Source organism: Rhinopithecus roxellana, chromosome 6, assembly GCF_007565055.1.
Source record: "Rhinopithecus roxellana isolate Shanxi Qingling chromosome 6, ASM756505v1, whole genome shotgun sequence".
NCBI lineage: Eukaryota > Metazoa > Chordata > Mammalia > Primates > Cercopithecidae > Rhinopithecus > Rhinopithecus roxellana.
The window spans coordinates 124,667,218-124,682,638 of NC_044554.1; the positions used below are offsets into that span (position 1 = coordinate 124,667,218).

General features: G+C 35.6%; 1 pseudogene; it reads left to right on the plus strand.

Annotated features, from left to right (window-relative positions):
• The first annotated feature begins 12,797 nt into the window (after positions 1-12,797).
• LOC104664264 lies at positions 12,798-13,338 on the plus strand (annotated as a pseudogene).
• The last annotated feature ends 2,083 nt before the right edge of the window (positions 13,339-15,421 follow it).

Here is a 15,421-nt window from a genome sequence, read left to right on the forward strand (position 1 = left end):
TTGAAAGATATGCAAATTCTCTTTACAAAAAAATAAAATACCAATAAGTATGTATATTTATTCATTTTGCCTAAAAGTAGGCATGGGCTTTCTAGGGCAGGAACTGATTATTACAGTCATTTCTTGATATCCATGGAGTATTGGCTCCAGGACTACTTGTGGAAATCAAAATTCATAGATGCCCATGAAATAGTATAGTATTTGCTTATAGCCCATGCACATTCTCCCATATAATTTAAGTCATCAGTAGATTACTTATAATACCTAATACAATGTAAATGCTATAAAAATAGTTATTATACTATTAGGTAATAATGACAAGAAAAATTCTGTGCATGATCAATACAGATGCTTTTTTAAAAAATATTTTTGATCTGCAATCTGTAGATTTGGAACTCCTGGATACAGAGGGCAAACTCTTTCTGCACATAGCAATAACCACGTCAACCCATTTGTCCCAATTATTTTCTCTTTTGGGAAGATGTGAAAAGAGTAAATCAAACCAGTATTAGAATCTATATTATTGGCTATAAGCTTTAAAACTAAAATTCTGTAGCTTATACAGGACAGGAACAGCTGTCCAGCTTTTCCTCTTTAGGGTGGGAATGACAAGCTTTGCCCCTTAATGTCAATATTCCTCAAAAAGAGAAAGGGAAGGATCCTGAGCATTTACCTTTTGAAATGTAAATAAACGTCTTTAGAGGGAAGATAAAACAAGCATCTTTGTGTTTATAATCAGGGGTTTTATCTCCATGGCCCAGGACTCAATCCCTTGAAATGAATATACATACCTCTGTGAACGTAAGTCTCTTAAATTCTCATTATTGATTAAATTATTATTTAACTGACAGGGCTTGTTTTTTAGCTCAGGTTTTGTTTTCTTTGCTTCAGAAAGCCTTAACCATACAAATACCTAAAATTCAAAAACATTTTAAAATTTCTCTATAGCTCCATAAATACTATCTAGATTTTTTAAATATCTAAATAAATATTCACAGATATTTATTTAGACTTTTTAAAGATCATAGTTATTAGAAAAATTACTTACATACTTAACACAGTTGCAATCCAAATACCAGAAGAAAATTCACAGAGGGAATTAGAAAGTTTATTTTAAAGGTATACAGAACCACAAAGATCTAGGATATTCAAGAAAATTTTGAAAATGACAAATGTATAGGACATGTAGTACAGATTTTAAGACTTACTATAAAGTTGAAGAATTAAGCAGTATAGTTTTAGTCCAAAGGATAGACAAAGAGTTCAATGGAACAGAAAATTGTATGGATAAAGGCATATATGTGTGACAAATTTATTTAAGATTAATTCATTTCACTTCAATTTTGAAAGCAAATAAATTGTCTTTCCAATAATATTGCCAGACCAACTGGATAACCATATAGAGGAAGGAAGGAATTAACCCTGCTCATAGCATACTTAAAATATAATTTAAAATGGATTGCTAAGAAAGGAAAAATAATTTTCTTTCTACCCTTCATAGTAGTTTTTGGTCAAACAGATTCCTTTAACAAAAGACAGATTAACAAGAGAAAAACAAGCAGAAGTTTAATAAAATGTAAAACTCATGTATATGTTGGAGATACCCAGACAAATGAATACAGTTGTCCTCCTTTATCTGTGGTTTCACTTTCTGAAGTTTCAATTAGCCATAGTCTACCATGGTCTGAAAATATTAAATGGAAATTTCCAGAAATGAACAATTCATAAGTTTCAAGTTGCACACCTTTCTAAGTAGTGTGGTGAAATTGCCAGACATCCTCCTCCAGCATGCCTGGGAAGTGAGTCATCCCTTTGTCTCCCATATCCAAATGGCCTTCACTACCCCCACATTAGTCTCTTAGTAGCACCATCTTGGTTATCCGATCAGCTGTCATGGTTCACAGTGCTTGTGCTCAAGTGACCCTTATTTCACTCAATAATAATCCCAAAGTGCAAGAGTAGTGATGCTGGCAATTCAGATATGCCACAGGAAAGCCATAAAGTGCCTTGTGTAAGTGAAAAGGTGAAAGTTACTGACTTAAGGAAAGAAAAAAAAATTGTATGCTGAAGATGCTACGATCTGCAGTAATAATGAATCTTCTGTCTGTAAACTTGTGAACAGTATCTTGTTATAATTGTTCTGTTTCATTAGTTATTGCTGCAAATATTTTATGTGCCTCATTCATAAGTTAAACTTTATCATGGATATGTATGTATAGGAAAAAACAGTGTATATGGTCTTCGGTATTATCCATGGTTTCAGACATCCACTGGGGTCTTGGAATGTATCTCCCATGGATAGGGGGACTACTGTAAATCTCAAAGAAGTGCCTTTGAATTAAGACTTAAATACCATCCTCACTGAAATACAAGAAGCATGGGGGGAAGGCTGGTTATGGAAAGGTATTCAGTAAAAGCTTGGTAAACAAGGGTAAGGTTTCTTACACAGATTTAAGTGAGTACTCTCTTTATTGATAAGTCTCCAGTGTTTTAGTCATTTTTATCTTCCTCATACAGAGAGGAGACACTCTTACAAAGAAATCTTCATTTCCTTTATAGATGTAAATTTCCCTTACAAAACATCTACTGTGATACTGATAACATCTACTAATAACATCTACTGTGTTTTCAGAGTTTGTAGTGTGACTATGGTTTCTGAAAATACTAGCTCAAAAAAATTTTTATGCCAAAGAGGCATATTTTATGGTGGCGTATTCTGATCCCCTATAGGATCATGGACCTAATTTAAAAGATAAAACAAAGTTTTTGGACTATACCATGGGAGAATACCTGTATAACATCGGGGTAAGCAAATATTTCTTAAAGTACAAGAAAACAGGAAATTAATTTATCAATATCATTAAATAGCCAATATTATGAGTCATCAAGGAAATGCAAATTAAAAACACAACATAACATTTCACACTCAATAGAATGGCTAAAATATAAAAAGACTATACCAAATGTTGGTGAGATGTGGAACACTGGACTCATACATTGCTGATGAGAAGCAAGCTGTTACAACCATTTAAGAAAACTGGCAATGTCTTGTAAAACTAAAACTCTATCTATCCTATGATCTAACAGTTCTAGCCACACATATTTACTCATGAAAAACAACAGCATAAGTCCATGAAAATTCATGCACAAGAATGTTTGAAGTAATTTTATTTATAATAGACTAACCCTGGAAGTAATGCAAATGTCTATCAGTGAGTAAATATATTGTGAATAATTTATACAATAAAATATTACATAATGATATATAATGAATAAACTATTGTTATACAGATATCATATCGAACAAAAGATGCAAGACACAAAAGAGTACATGCAGTGGGATTCCATTTGCATGCAGTTCAAAAAAACAAATAAAATGGATAGATGGTGATATATGTCAGAAAAATGCTTATCAGGGTGAGGATATTATCTAGGAAGGGATATGAGAAAAAATTATGGAATTTCTATGTCATGATCTAGTTGGTAGTTTCACAAGTGTATACATGTATTAATAAAATCAATTAACCCTTCATTTAAGATTACTTTATGCACCTGTAAATGAAAAAAAAATTCTAACCCCCTCAACCAACTGAATGGGCCCCTCTTCTCAGCCAAGGGCATTCTAAAGTAAACTTGAAACACTATTCAGGCCCTGATGGAAAAGGAGATGTCAGGTATGCCTCATTTTACCTTCTTCCTTTGGAATTCAGGCACGGCTGATCAGCATTAACATTAAAACATAGACCTTAAGACTAACAAATCAGATTCTTTGTAGCAAGAAGATATCAACATGACAGATAGCAAGCCCAGAAAGAAATTGAAATATTTTATCCCAAAATATATTTATTTGACATATTTTGAAATGGCCCCACAAAGTTGTCTTTTGTGAGGAAAATCAATGTTCTACAGAGAATCCCCTTCCCTTTCTAGGTCTTTATCCTGAGCCAGGAGAGAATTAACTATCTGGCATCTTTTTGTGTCTGATAAGAAACATTTACAATCTTCTCTCTGAAGCCTGCTACCTGGAGGCTTCACCTGCGTAATAAAGACCTTGGTCTCCACAACCCCTTGTTTTAACCCAGACACACTCCCTTCCACTGATTACAGGTCATTAGATAAACTCTTTCAACCAACTGCCAATCAAAAAGTCTTTGAACCTACCTATGACCTGGAAGTCCTTGGTTCGAGTTTCCCTGCCTTTCTGGACCAAACCAATGTTCATCTTACATGTATTGATTGATGTCTTATGTCTCCCTAAAATGTACAAAACCAAACTGTAGCCCAACCACCTTGGGCACATGTTCTCAGGATGTGGGGCTGTGTTGTGGGCCATTAGTCACTCACAATTGGCTCAGAATAAATCTCTTCAAATATTTTACAGAGCTTGACTCTTTTTGTTGACAACCTTACTGAATATAAGAAACAAGTCTAATGTTAAAAAATGAGGGATATTTTTATCAGCTGAGAAGTGTGTTAGCTTTTTTTCCCAAGCATGTTTTGTGTGAGACATGACAGGATTCTCAGAAGAAGTAAATTTGATTCTCATTATTTACAGTATTCATGTTCTATAAAGCCACTGTGAATACCACATTAGCAAATATTGAACAATTGTTCCTAGGGGAAACACAAGTTTAGGTTCCTGCTAGCATCTGGTCACAACATTTTTGTCAATTGATTAATACCCAACTTTCATCCAAAAGACCATCAGAATGACTAGATAATAGAAAGGAGAGCATTATTGGAAGTATCAGTTTGCAAACCAGGAAGAGACCATCACTGGTGTGTGCAGAAAGTGCTGTCTCTACAATGAGGGGGAGAAAGGCTAGGTTTTATGGTTCACAAGGCCTTTTTCACACAGTGGAGTCATATATAGTAAGCAGATTTTAGGGTAAAGCTATATGTATTTATGAGGTGAGTCAAGTGCATGTGCAATGGGTAAACATATGTGTAACATACATCCCATGTTCATCTGGGGGCAGGATTTTAGCATTAAAATGAGAGGGAAGTTGGCTCTTTACATCAAAAGATGAACTATAGGATACAAAGACAGTTTGTGCACAGCTGCTACAAGGTGGCTAAAACTGACTTGAGATCTGCAATTGCTTATTATAAAAGAATGTTTGTAAGGTTGGTCCTCTGTCCAACCAGAGTTATAGTGGTCTGGGTTGCAAAGCAGAGTTAGAAGGGGTCCAACAGCTCCCACTGTAGGGAATTTAGAGCCATAGGAATTTAGAAATTTGCCATTCCAGCTGGGCCCTGAATCCTTGACCCATAAGTAACTTTGTTTTCATAACCTTACCTTTAGGTTTTATCTTAGTTGATAAGGGTGTACCTATTGTGGTCTCTCAGATCACATAATCTTGTTTCGTGTGTTCTTACATGTTGTTGATACATTAACATTAAACTCACAGCTAATAACAGTATAACTCATGCCTGAACAAAGCTTATCTCATGGTACATTTTCTCCGTGAGGCACATCACAGCCTTCTTGTGCTTAGGAATAGTAGACAGCACTTCAACACTATGCCATTTAGGGGCGATTCTGAACAGCAGAATCACCAATAAACATCATAAAAAAGCAAAAACTGTGGCACTAAATGAAAAGGACAGTGTGAGAGCCCCAACAAGAAAGCAAAGGCTCACCTTGTTTGATTTCAGCTCTGAACATGAATGTCAGATGACTCAAATTTTTCACCATTCCATGCATATCTATGAATAACCATGAAAATGCCACAAGTATTGATTTTAGTGTTAAAAGTAAATTTTATTGAATAGACAAATTTGCAAATACAAAATCCATGAATAGTTAGGGTTGAGTATAACTAGCAGGCTATTGGACACAAATATTCACCAATTCTCAAGTTCAAGAATAATGTCCCTTACAGTTTTCAAGAGCTTTAAATCCCCTTCCCGAGTCCAAGTGATCTCATTGTTCAGTTCACACACTGGGGCCTATCATGGGGAGGGGGGAGGGGGGAGGGATTGCATTGGGGAGTTATACATGATATAAATGATGAATTGATGGGTGCTGACGAGTTGATGGGTGCAGCACACCAACATGGCACAAATATACATATGTAACAAACCTGCACGTTATGCACATGTACCCTAGAACTTAAAGTACAATAAAATAAAATAAAAATAAAAAGCCAGTTTATAAATTATAAATAAATTTCTTTCATCTCCAAAAAAAAAACCACACAATATTGACATATACTCTATAATAAAACAAACACAAACATAAATATATTCATAAATATATATGTCAATATTAATTTCATCTAAAATGTAGAGAACAAAAAATATTATTAGGATAAAAAATAATTGCAGCAAATGAGAGTCAAGATAAAATAGAAGTGGTTCATTTCTTTAGTTTGGCATGTTTGCTCTTAACTATTTGATATAAAGATTTTCAAATGAATTTATCCCACTGATTAGATCATCACAAATGTTTTTATTTTATCCAAATCACTCAACAAAATTAGACACAAAATTGAAATATTGCATCCTGTCTAACCATTCACATTAGTTTTTACTGCATCTAACTAGACTAAAAAAATCTAGGTGGATGAAATACTCCATAATTAATGGAAATCTAGTTCAGTACTAAAAACCCACAGATACAAACCAGTCAATTCAAATTCATTAATATATAAATTAGTGGAATTTAAAAAATGATGATTGAAGGTAAATAAATAATGATGAATATTAAAAAATAGTAAGTTTGGAGAAACATCAATTAAACAAATTGAATTTTTAAATGTAATTATAGTTGTGTTAAAATTCATATTACTGTAAATCATTTTTTCCTCTGGCAACTTATCAACCCTTCATTCTGATGATTATGGACTAAGATTTATTTCTATGACCATTACTCTGGAATGCATTTATTAAGTGTATTTTCCCCCTCTTTCTTTCTTTGCCTTTACAGCAACAAGATCATTACATTTGTGAAATAAAGTGACCATGATTAAAAAAAAAAAAAAAAAAAAAAAAAAGAGCTTTAAATCAATAATAAATGCCTCAATAGAGAGATGACATATATGAGTTCTACACATAATCACTGGACAAACCAATATGATCCCATCCACCAAAAATGGGCTAAACATTTTGTTAAGGATTAAGGATATGTGACTATATTTATGAAGAATATTTATCTGTAGTTTGTCTGTAATGTTTTTGTGTGGTTTTGGTACAAGGACAATGCTGGCCTCATAAAATGAGTTGATGAGAGCTCCCTCCTCTATTTTCTGAAAGAGATTTCTAGGATTAGAGCTATTGTTCCATTAAATATTTGTTATATTTGCCTTTGAAGCCCTCTGAGTTTTCTTTGTGGGAGGGGTCTTATCACAAATTCAATGTATTTAAAATGTACAAGGACAATCAGATTGTCTATTTCTTCTCAAGTCAGACTTGCTGTTTTGTGTATTTTAATGCACTTAATCATTTAAGTTGATGAATTTATTGGCATAAAGTTGTTTATTATTCCCTTGTTATTCTTCAAATATCTGTAATATATTTAGGTAATGTCTCCTCTTTCATTCCTAATATTGGTAATTTTTTCTGTATTTTCAGATTGGTATGAATAGAATTCTATCAATTGTATTGTTCCTTTCAAAAAGACCTTTTGCTTTTACTTTCTCTATTATTTGTCTGTGTTGTATTTCATGGATTTCTGCTGTGAGTTTTACTATTGCTTTATTTTATTATATTTTTTGAGATGGAGTCTCCCTCTGTCACCCAGGCTAGAGTGCAGTGGTACAATCTCAGCTCACTACAACCTCTGTCTCCCTGATTCAAGCAACTTACCTGCCTCAGCCTCCTGAGTAGCTACGATTACAGGCGCCTGCAACCACACCTGCCTAATTTTCATATTTTTAGTAGAGATGAGGTTTCACCATGTTAGCCATACTGGTCTCTAACTCCTGACTTCAAGTGACCTGCCTGCCTCAGCCTCCCAAAGTGCTGGGATTACAGGTGTAAGCCACTGCGTCTGGCCTACTATTGCCTTTTGTCTACATATTATGACTAATTTACTTGTCTTTTTCTGGTTTCATAAGGTAAGAAATATAAGTTTCTTGACATTAAACCTATCATTATTTCTAATATAAGCATATAAAACTAAAAATATCCCTCTAAATGCTACTTTAACCGTACCTCCCAATTTTTAATATATTTAAATTTTCATTTAGTTGAAAATATTACCCTACGATTTCATTTTTGACTCATGAATCATTTCAGAAAGTGTTGATGTCCACATATTTAGGAATTATCCATATGTCTTTATGTTGTTGATTTTCAATTTAATTCTGTTATGATCAGAAGACATGCTGTATGTGATTTCTTTCTTTAGAAATCCACTGAAACTTCAAGTTTTATGGCCCAGCATATGGTAAATTTTCTATGTGTATATGAAGAGGAGTATATATTCTGCCATTGTTTGGGAGAATGCTAGTAAGTTCGACAGTATTGTTTGTCTTGTATACCCTCTTTGATTGGCTATTTACTTGTTCAATCAATTAATGAGAGAAGAGTATTAAAACTTCCAACAAAATTGCAGATTTCTGTATTCTGCCTTTCAATGTTGTCGTTTCTTTACTTCTTATGGTTTTGAAACTTTGATATTGGTTGCATATACATTTAATATTCTTATGTCTTCTTGGTGAATTTGCTCACTTACCATTATTACATGGTATATGCTATATGAAATTTGCTTTAATTATAAACACCCAAGTAATTTAAAAGCCAAAAGTTGGCATAAGATATAACATGCAAAGAACAAACCAGAAATCTAGAGTAGTGATGGCAATATCAGGGAAAATAGACCTCATAACAGAGAATATTATCAGAAATATTAAAGTGTTGAAATTTATTTTAGCTCTTTAAAGACGTCATTCCGTTATCTTCTTGCCTCCATTTTTTTTTTTTTTTTTTTTTTTTTGAGAAGCTAACCATTTCCTATCACTGTAATGTGTGTGTAATGCATCTCTTTTTCTTTGACTGCCTTTAAACTTTCTAACTCTTGATGTGGCCAGCTACAGCATTCTCTGGATTCATTCTGTTTAATGCTTAGTAAGCTTTTTGCATCTGTGAGTTGATGCTTTTAATCTAATTTGAAAAACATTCTGTTAGTTATTCTTTGAAACTTATTTGGTTCTATTTTCTGTCTTTTTTCTTTCTGGGACTTAAATTATATATGTTTATTATGTAATATGGTACCATGGGTCACGGAGGGTCTTTAATTTTCTGTCTTTTTTTCTTTTTTGTTTCAGCTTTGAAAAATTCTATTGACCTATCTTTATGGAAATGGATTTTTTTCTTTGAATTTTTTTAAAAGGTTCATTTTATTCAATTACGTTTTTATTTCAGATACTATATTTTTGATTTCCACTTGATTCTTTTTGAAGTTTATGTATTTCCAAAGATATCCCGTATCCTCATCTATTATATCCACCTTTTCTGCAAATTTGTTAAAACAAATGTAACATTCCTACTTTAAAATCTTCTGTTAGTTTCAATATCTGGGTCCTCTGTAAGTCTGTTTCTATTTACTATTATTTTTTCTTCTATGTGTCCAAAGACTAGTAATTTTTAAATTCTAAAGTATACATTGTAGAACATGCTATACGTATTCTAGATTTTATCTTCCTCTGGAAAGTTCTGGGGTCTATTCTCGTGTGCAGTTATATTAAGACTGATCATCTTAATCCTGTTGAAATTTGATTTTAGACTTCGTTAGGGAGGGTCTGTTTCCATTTTTCCCTTTGTGCTAAGGTATAAACCTTAGTTTTAGAATGTGATCCTTATTCCTAAGGCTGACTGTTTGGGGTTTCAGTGGAAAAATCAAGGTGTTTTCTGATTCCTTCTTACGTGATAGAACAGCAATTCCAAACTCGGTCTCTCCAGCACTGGGAAATTTTCAAAATCTCTGACCAGCTCTTTCAGGCTGCCATTTCTTTATTTCTATTGGAAGTATCACTCCAGAAGTGTTGTTATGACCATACGAAGTTCAGGTTTCATCCAAGGATGTGAAACTGTATGCAAATTTGGAGATCCCCTGTTCTTCTCTGAGCTATCCCATTCAATTTCCAACTTTTCTGTCATCCCCAAATCCTGACCTATAACTCATCAGTTCATTAAAACTGCAACTTTCTGCTTAAGCCATTGCCCATGTGCAAGACAGACTAGGAGTTATAGTCAGCAGAATAATAAAGCAAATGTGGTTTTCACTTAGCATGCCTCCCTTCTTTCAATGGTCGCGCACCAATGCATTCAAAAATTGCTTTTTACATTTAGTCTGAAGTTTATACTTGTTGTAATCAGGAAGACTAGTCTACTATAGCCACGTTACCATTATTAGAGGTCAAGACTTCTAGTACTTTATTTCTACTATGTTTTACAAAAGTATTGGTCTATGATTGGGTAGAAATTTTTAAAATCCTGGTTATTACAACAAATAGTTTGGGAAATGCTGATTTTCTATTTCCCATAGGCAATTATTTCCAGATCCAACTAGTTCCTACTGTCAGATATCATTGCATCTGCATATCAGAGACCGTGAGGACAAAGAACATGGACTTCTCTCCAGTTTACAAAAATAGGTTACATGACTGTTTTTGTGTCTGCTTGTTAATAAATATTTTTAAGTTTGTCGGGATTTTGTCTGAGACTTACTTTCATTGTGATGCATTTTCCAGTAGCAAGGTTGTAGAAGAGAAGAAATATATTATCTGTTTATCTAGATCAGGGTCTCATACAGAACATATGTTAATAAATATTTAAAAATGAATCAATATTTTTCTAAAAGGTACACTTCACTTCTCTGCCTTAACTAAAACCTAGTTCTCTCTAACTTCATTCACTGTTCTACCAAGTAGAGACTTTTTTTTCTCCTCTCACACCTCATTTAACTCACGGTAGGGAGGAGTCATCCTTGAGCTTTATCACCACTGTGAACGCAGGCAGTTCCTTTGAAGCTACAATGTTTACCTTCTCATTGTCTTCCAAGACTTACCACCTGTACCTCTTTCCTCATTTCTGCTGCTTGATCTGCACACAATGCTAAGTCTGTGAAGACCAAGAAATTAGTCACAGGCATTCTCTAAACTTTAATAAAAGAAATTCAACGGGATAATGTATCAGCTTCGTTGTTTTTGCTTTTCCCCCCCAATTCAAGAAGCTTGAACTCACTCAACATGACTAAATTTTTGTTTCATCCCTCCAAAGAGGAAAAATTCTGCTATTAAGTCTGTCCTGAATGTCAAGAAGATGTCAAAAGTCCAGATTTTATTTCTTCCTTTTCATCGTCCCTAAATTACTAACATGAAGGTATTGTTTTACTGCTCATTTTCTTCTATCTTATCATCAAGTGTATGGTGAAAGTTGTGGAGGTAGAGACCCACAAGCAACTCTGGACTTTGTGAGACTCAGTTGTTTCCAGACATTTGGACACATATATCTGAAAGAAGTGCCATTCCACATGCCTAATTTTTTTATTTTTTATTTTTTGAGACAAGATCTCTCTGTGTCACCCAGGCTGGAAAGCAGTGGCACCATCACAGCTCAGTTCAGCCTTGACCTTCTGGACTCAAGCAGTCCTCCCACCTCAGCCTCCCAAGTAGCCAGAACTACAGGCATGTCCCACCATGCAAACACATGCCTAATTTTTAAAAATTGATGATGTTGAAAAAATCTAAGTATCAAAGAAAAAGTTCTTCATCTGCCCACCTCTGTATTTCCATCCATTTCCTTTTTCTATCTTTCTCCCCCATTACAACTGATTAACTTTTCTAAGACTTCATGGGCAACCTCCATTCATGCTCAAATTTACATACACCCTTGCCTTTCCTTCTTCAGTTACAGGCCCTTTTCTCTAAAGTATATCTTCATTCTCTCCCTCATTACTCATTCTACTTAGATTTTTCAGGGAAAAACGCCATATTAGCTGAAATATGAAGAATTAGTTGGTCTTTTGTGAATGAGGAAGGCAATGAAAGGGTGTTAGAAAAAAAAGAACAGCATATATATAGAAAGAACATAAAAGACATTATTTATATTTGGGGAAATAAATTATAATCTATTGTGCTAAGAATATGGAATAGGTAGGTTATCCAATGTGTTGGCACACAAATTCATTATACTTTTGTTCATAGTACATTTTTATAATTCTTTTTTATTCTGTAAAATCAGTAGTAATATTCCCTCCTGCATTTCTAATTTTAGTCTTCTCATTTTTTTCATAGTCTAGCTAAAGGTTTCTTAATTTTTGTTTATATTTTTAAAGAACTAGTTCTTGTTTTATTAATTTTGTTTCTTATTTTCTATTTCATCTATTTCTACTCTAATCTTTATTATTTTCTTCTTTCTGCTAGCTTTGCATTTAATTTGAACATTTTTTCCTAGTTTCTTAAGGTATAAAGCTAAATTGTTGATTTGAGATTTTTTTAGTGTAAACATTTATAACTATATATTTCTCTCAGCACTGCTTTCACTGCATTCTATAAATTATGCTGTGCTATGTTTTCACTTTCACTTGTCACAAAATATTTTCTGATTTCCCTGGCTATTAATTTTTTGATGCATTGGTTATTTTAGACTGTGTTTTATAATTTCCATATATTCATGAATTTTCCAGTTTTCCCTCTGCTATTGATCTCTTGTTTCATTCCATTGTGATAAAAAAGGTACTTTGCATGATTTTCATGTTTAAAATGTATTAGGGAGCAAAACCAACACATAGCTCAGAGCAGCAGTCACTGAGGTGTCCCTGGCCAGCATCCTTCCAGCTGTCCACAAGCATGGGGAGTATCTTTGTCAACCTCTTTGAAAGCCTTTTTGGCAAAAAAGAAATGCACATCCTCATCATGGGCCTCGGTGCTGCAGGGAAAACAACGATCCTGTACAAGCTGAAGCTGAGTGACATCATGACCACCATCCCTACCACAAGCTTCAATGTGGAAACCATGGAGTACAGGAACATCAGCTTAACCATGTGGAACATGGGCAGCCAAGAAAACATCTGGCCTTTGTGGCACCACTACTTTCAGAATATACAAGGACTGATCTTCGTAGTGGACAGCAATGATAGCACGGAAAGAAGGACTGGGAGGAGCTCTTTAGGATGCTGGCTGAGGATGACCTCTGGGTGCAGTCCTCCTGGTGTTCGCCAACAAGCAGGGCCTCCCCAATGCCAGGAATGCAGCCAAGATCACAGACGAGCTGGGGTTGCACTACCTGTGCCACAGGAGCTGGTGCATTTAGGCCACCCATACCATTAGTGGAGATAGGCTCTGTGAAGGACTGGACTGGCTGTCCAATCAACTCTGGAACCAGAAGTGAATGCAACATCCCACCCTGTCCCTCTCATTGCTCCTGTTCCCCTTCACTTTATCCTTATGTGGCAAATGTGAAGCTCTGTGGTGTGAGTGCCAGAACCTGCCTCCATGGTTTGGTCACTATGTGCATCATACTGTGCTGTAAATGTGGCATACATAGCCTTGGCCAGACTTTTTATTTAATATAAATAGTTTTTGTTTCCAGTGAGGCAGTTTCTGCTACTCCTATGCAATATTACTCAGGTTTTTCATTTGTTTGGTTGGTTGGTTTTTTGTTTTTTTTTTCTGCTGTAAAAAGAAAATCAACTCATTCTTCAGTGGTGAGAGGGGATGTAGGCTCATGGGTACCTGGCCTCTGAGAGTCACTGATTTGGGAAAGCTGGGATGCCTCTAACTTCAGAGCTGCATTGATACCCATTTTGGTGGTTGCTTTTTAACCCAAACTCATTTTTTAAAAATAGTTAAAAATTTATGTTAACACTTCAACTCAGAGAATAGAGACCTTGCTTAGCATGGGTTTGCAGTTATGGCCTGGATGCTAATTACCAGCTTGGCTATTCCCTTTGGGAACACAAGGTGGTAGCACAGCAAGACTGCCATCAGTTCTGCATGGTCACAATGGAGATGTCTGTGACGCACTTGTCCTTAGATTACCCTGCATCTCATAGCCTTGTGCTTGTCCCTGCGCTCCCATGGTTCATAAGCACTAGTCTTGGAGGCCATGGTTGTCTCATTCTCCCCCAGGCCACCTCCCTACCTACCTGCCTGCCTGCAGCCTGCTCAAAGACATAGGGCCCTACTGTCCCTTGGTCAGCATGTGGCCAGAGCAGGCCCATGGTCTCCAACTCTTGTGCTCATTGAGACACATTGGTGGGATATCTGGGACCTCACCCGTGGTAATGAGAGCAAGGCAAGTGGACTGTGCACCTCCATCCACAGCCCTCAGTAGCACCCTATCTCCATATGTGTCTTACTTGTCTCTCACTCAGACTGCAAGCATGCCGGGTGAGGTAGCTCACACCTGTAATCCCAACATTTTAGGAGGCCGAGGGGGGCGGATCACAAGGTCGGAAGTTCAATACCAGCCTGGCCAAGATGGTGAAACCCCGTCTCTACTAAAAAATACAAAAAAATTAGCCGGGCGTGGTGTCGGGCGCCTATAATCCCAGCTACTCTGGGGCTGAGGCAGAGAATTGCTTGAACCCCGGAGGCAGAGGTTGCAGTGAGCTGAGATCATGCCACTGCACTCTAGCCTGGGCAACAGAACGAGACTCCGTCTCAAAAAAAAAAAAAAAAAAAAAAAAGGGATAGCCTTGACTGAGTGCAGTGGCTCACACCTGTAATCCCAGCACTTTGGGAGGCCGAGGTGGGTGGATCACTTGAGGTCAGGAGTTCAAGACCAGCCTGACCAACATGGCGAAATACAATACAAAAATTACAAAAATACAAAAATTAGCCAGGCATGATGGCGGATCCCTGTAATAGCAGCTCTCGGGAGGCTGAGGCATGAAAATTGCTTGAACCCAGGAGGTGGAGGTTGCAGTGAGCCGAGATCGTGCCACTGCACTCCAGCCTGGGTGACAGAGTGAGTGACTGAGACTCTGTCTCAAAAAATAAAAGAAAAAATAGATGACCTAGACTTTTTAATTTCTTATTTTGATACACAATGAAGAAGCTGGAGCTGTTAAATTTGTCTGGGGGAAAACCTCAGAACTGGTCTATTTGGTGTTATGGAACCTCTTACTAAGGAATCAACTGTTTTGTATACTTGTTTTCAGTTTTCATTTAGACAAACAAGCATTGTACTTATTGCTATTAGAATAAAACCTCTTAAATATTAAAAATAAATCAATAATTTTAAAAAAGTGTGTAAAGATTTCTTTTTAGGCCTAGTATATGATTTATCCTTTAGAATGTTCCATGTGTACTTGGCAAAATTATTTTGTGCTGTTGTTGGTCCCATTAGGCTATAGGCTTGTTCAATTCTGGTATTTCCTTATAAATCTTCCATCTGGTTGTTCTATCTACTGTTGAAAGTGAGGTATTGAAATATCCTACTATTCAAGACCTATTTTTCCTTCAGTTCA